The sequence below is a fragment of the Rhinopithecus roxellana genome, chromosome 1 (genome assembly GCF_007565055.1).
Source record: "Rhinopithecus roxellana isolate Shanxi Qingling chromosome 1, ASM756505v1, whole genome shotgun sequence".
Taxonomy (NCBI): domain Eukaryota; kingdom Metazoa; phylum Chordata; class Mammalia; order Primates; family Cercopithecidae; genus Rhinopithecus; species Rhinopithecus roxellana.
In genome coordinates, this window is record NC_044549.1 from 19,633,255 (window position 1) to 19,638,820 (window position 5,566).

The window sequence follows — 5,566 nt, forward strand, 5'->3', positions numbered from 1 at the left end:
GTTGAAGATAAAAATGACTTAATTAATTTCTTTTTTTGGGAGAGGAAGGGCCAGTCTTAGAAATATTTAGACAATTTAGAGCAGCATACCGCACCCTAAGCTTACCTTCTGGATGATCAAGAAAAACAAATCCATGCACTTACTGCCAACTTGTTTTCAACAAAGTTGCCAAGAACATATGTTGGAAAAGGATACTCTTTTTAATAAACAGGGCTGGGGAAACTGTACATCCATATGCAAAACAATAAAACTAGATTCCCGTCTTTCACCATATGCAAAAATCAACTCTAAATGGATTAGACTTAAATGTAAGACCTGAAACTATATTACCAAAAGAAAACACTGGGGAAACATTCCAGGACATTGGTCTAAATGAAGAATTTTTAGGTTAGGCCTAAAAGAATTTTTAGGTTAGGCCTCAAAAGTACAGGCAACAAAAGCAAAAAGAGACAGATGGGATTATATTAAAGTAAAAGGTGTCTGCACAGCAAAGGAAACAACAGAGTGAAGAGACAAGTTACAGAATGGGAGAAAATATTCACAAATTATGCATCTGACAAGGGGTTAATATCCAGAATGTATAAGAAACTCCACTCGACAGCAAAAAAAAAAAAAAAACAAAAACAAAAACAAATTATTTGGTTTAAAAATAGGCAAAAGATCTGAAAAAACATTTCTCAAAAGAAGACATAGAAATGACATCAGGTGTATGAAAATATGTTCAACATCACTCATCTCAGAGAGATGCAAATAAAATCCACAATGAGTTATAACCTTGTTGCGTTAGAATGGCTATTATAAAAAAGACAAAACAACAACAACAACAAACAAACCCAAATGCTGATGAGGAAATGGAAAAAGGGAAACTCATACACTATTCATGGGAATGTAAATATGGATGACAGGATGAAGTTTCCTCAAGAAATTAAAAATAGAATTACCATATGATCCAACAATCCCATTACTAGGTGTATATCCAATGGAAATGAAATCAATATGTTGAGGAGATAGTGGCATCCCCATGTTTATTACAGCACTATTCATAATAGCCAAGATATGAAAACAACCTAAATGTCCATCAATGCATAAATGAAAATGTGATATATACATACAATGGAATACTATTCAGCCGTAAAAAGAATGAAATTCTGTTATTTGCAACAATGTAGATGAACCTAGAGGACATGATATTAAAGTGAAATAAGCCAAGCACAGGACAAAATAGGCAAGATATCATTCATATGTAGAATCTTAAACAGTCGATCTCAGAAATAGAAAGTAGAATGGTGGTTACCAGAGGCTAGGAAGGAAACAGAGAAGGGATGAAGAGGAGTTGGTTAAGGGGTATGAAAATATCATGAGAGGCCGGGCGCGGTGGCTCAAGCCTGTAATCCCAGCACTTTGGGAGGCTGAGACGGGTGGATCACGAGGTCAGGAGATCGAGACCATCCTGGCTAACACAGTGAAACCCCGTCTCTACTAAAAAATACAAAAAACTAGCCAGGCGAGGTGGCGGGCGCCTGTAGTCCCAGCTACTCGGGAGGCTGAGGCAGGAGAATGGCGTAAACCCGGGAGGCGGAGCTTGCAGTGAGCTGAGATCCGGCCACTGCACTCCCGTCTGGGCGACAGAGTGAGACTCCGTCTCAAAAAAAAAAAAAAAAGAAAATATCATTAGAAGGAATAAGCAGTGGCATTTGATAGTACAGTAGGGAAATTATAGTTAACAATAATTTGTATATTTCAAAATAGCTGGAAGATGAATATAGTAATGTTCCTAAAACAGAAAAAAGATAAATGTTTGAAGTGATGTGTATCCCAGTTACTTTACTTTAATTTGATCATTACACATTGTATACAGGAACCAAAATATCATATGTATCCCCCATATATGTACATCTGTATATAAATACAAAATAAAAATAAGGAAACACGAATAAATGAAGAAAAGAATATTTAGTGGGCTAATTCTGCAGATCTTTAGCCTTTTGCAATGTAGTATCTAAATCAGCAACATGTATGAATAGGCAGAGATAGAGGTGAGACAGAAAGGACCGCCTCCCTTACTGAAGTCTAGCTGTCTTTGCCTTCTCCCTCCTCCTATTAACTAAAGTTAAGTCAGAGTAATGAACGATCAGTAAGTCGGAGAAATAGTTGCGATGGTGATAGTAGATATAGTGGAATCTACATGGAATCTTGAAGGCAAAGCCAACCTTCTTTCTGGGCTAACTAGCTAAATGAATGTAGTTTTGGTGCTGTAGATTGTCCTCATTCTTCAAATATAACCATCTGCCTTCACTCACCTGAAAAAATGTCTTAAGTTTTCAGAGCACAAACTTTTATAGTTGTCATATATATATATATATTTTAGTCTACCAATGTCTCTGCTTGCTTTACCTGCACTCCAATATCCTGCTTTCCATAAATGCCTGATGTAATTGAACTAGTCTTTAACTCAGAATGAGAGTAGATTCAGTAAGGTATAATTTGTCCCTGTCATTAAAAACAATGAATTGGACAAATGGCATATCGCCAAAGTGAAAAGGAAAGGAAAAACAATAGAACAAAAAATTGAACCCCAAATCATTTATGATTCTGTGATTTGGCTGTGATATTTGTTGTCAAAAGAACTTTTTTTTGTCAACCACCTTATTTGTCATTTTCAGAAATCATAAATCTGCACTTAGCTGCTTTCTATTCAACTTTGAGAAAAATAATGCAAATATACTGGCACAATCATAGAGGAAAGTTAATATTTAAGTTGGACAAGCTCAAATTTCTAGGTAACTTATACCTTTAATATTCCTACTTTCTTCTTTTCTTATCCTTCCCCCTACACATTATTTCTTATGCAATAAATGAGTTTAGATAGATAAAAAACTATAAGGAGGTGTACTAGGTAAAGAAAATATAGATTAAAAATAATCCCTTTCTATTAGCCTGAAGTAGGCTTATATAAATTTATTACCACATCTCAGATAAGTCTTTCAGGTTTAGTGTATACCTCTTGATTAAATAAATTAGATGCATTTAATTTGTCTCACTTCACATTAATATCAAGGCAAGATCAATTAAATTTCTCTACTTTTTAATTTAAAAGAGACATGGTGGTAGCACTTGTAGATTAATGCTCTTATAAGTTAAATTTTATCTCTATTTTTTTTACCTACCAGAAAGATTACAATGTTCTAGCATATTGACAAAACTTAACCTAAAACATTCAGGCAATTTGTAATAATTTAAAACTAAGGCTATGGAACAGTCTAGTTCTAGGAAATATTTTTAGAGGTGACTCAGTGACAAAGATTACAACTAGTAAAGGCTTTGTCTTAATTGAAGTGAGATAGATAACTATAGAATCTATGTGAAAATTTGGTGTGAATTGGTTTATTCGGCATTTTAATATCCTGGCTTAGAGGCATTATGTAATTGGGAAACTAGTGAAAAAAGGAGAAACTGAACTGCATTAACTGCATTTGCAAAAATTTATTTCTTTGAAAAAACAAAAATCAAACTGAAGCAAATAAGGTCAAATATTATGTCTATTTTATCTCTCTGGTGGGTCTTATAATTTTTTTGTTTAAAGTATTTCATTATTAAAAATTATAAGAATAGGATTGTTGAAAACTGGATATTCATATGCAGAAGAATGAAACTAGACTCCTATCTCTTGCCCTATATGAAAATCAAATCAAAATGGATTAAAGATTTAAATCTAAGACATTATAATTTTTAAAACTTTTGGAGATGCATGCTGAAATATGTTGAGATGAAATTACATGATATCTAGAATTCTTTGCAATACTTTAGCATTAATAAGAAAATAAAAGCATTAAAAGGATAAATAAAACAAGTTTGGCACAGTCTTGACAGTGGAATCCAGATGATAGATTTACATACATATAAAATATTTTTATTTTAATTAATTTATTTATTGTAGAGACACAATCTTGCTATGGTGTCCAGACTGTTCTTGAACTCCTGGCCTCAAGGGATCATCTCTCCTTGGCCTCCCAAAGTGCTGGGATTACAGGCAGGAGTCACTACACCTGATTCATATACATGTTTTTAAATAAAGGAGAATATGTTGTCTTAAATCTGTTGAGTCAGGACTCCTTAGGCGAACACAAAAAGGAATTAATGACAGATTAAGGAGACTAATTAACATACATTCTTTTGTAGCAATTTTAAGTTCCTAAAAGTTTCCATTTATTTTGCTTATGTCAAATGTTCAAAAAGTTTGGTTGCTCTATTTTTTTTATGAGCACATAATAATAGTAGTGACAGGTTAAATCCCTAGGAAATTTCAGTTATTTGTGTTATCCTCATGGGTTCATTGTGTAGTTCTTTAACGATTGCTTAAGTCATTCCCCCAACCCTACATCACTTACCTGTGCTCTTCAAATGAAGCCCTTGACCATGAAAGTGACCTTACAGCCATTTTCTAGAGGGGGGGGAAAAAAAAAAAAAAAAAAAGTAAGAACAGCAGTTAACAGGCATTAAATGAGGAACATTCTGAAAAGCGTATTTGAAGTCCCAAGAACATGAGGACATTCTCAGCAGGGTAGAATCCTATGACTAGTGAATATTTACCACATCAACTTTTATGACTAATTAGGTAGTTCAAATTTATTTATCAGAGCTTATCCAAATAACCGTTCTTTTTTCCTTATGTGATATTTTCTTGTTTTCTCCTGCAAACATTTCACGTAAGAAGTCACTGTGATATGAAGTTAGCTTGGTTCTTGGAATTTTTGTTTAGAAACTATTTGCACATAAATTAAAAGACCCTGTCATTTGGAAATTAGCACACAATTTTTATCCTGCCTCAAAGGCAAGATAAACCCTTTATTGTGTTTCCTTAACTTTTCCTATGTTCTGTAGATTTTGGAAAGTGTTGTGTTGTATCCTGTGTTGCTGTTTCTGTTTTGGTTAACCAGACTCTGTTTAGGATTCAGGACTTTTAGCGCCCATCCCAGGGCATGTTAAATCAATTATGGAAGCACAGGGTAGAAGTGAAAGCATTTTTACCCAAAAGGCCCTGCTAAAGTTGTTAGATTCAATTAAGGACAAATTCTGTCTTCGGGATTAGAGTTTTATAGTCCAAGTCAGAACTCGAGTTCCTGTGTTCTTCCTTATACCCATATATACATTCTTCCACTGAGGTTAAGTGTCCCCACCATGCTGTCTAGCCCTAAAACAGCATACCCATTTTCAGCCCTCCTTCTGAGAAGCTTGTTACACTCACTGGTTGCATTTGGATTAAATTTGAATGCTTCTTTTTTTTGGGAGGGGGTGGCAGGGATGGCATTTTTTTGTTGGTTATTACAGGAGGGTTTTGAGTTTTGGGTTTTATTTTCATACTAGGGTTGGGTTGCTGAGCCGGAAATCAAATTAAAACTGGCACGTCTCTGTGGTTTCATTTGCTTTTCTTCCTGCCATGGGATAAGCTGGCACTGAAGTCTTGTTTTGAAACCCTGAAATTCAAGCCTTAGAAAAATCATTGCCAATAGTGTGAGTTGAAATGCTTGGTTTGAATTTCCACTGGATTGTGGGGACCCAAACAGAA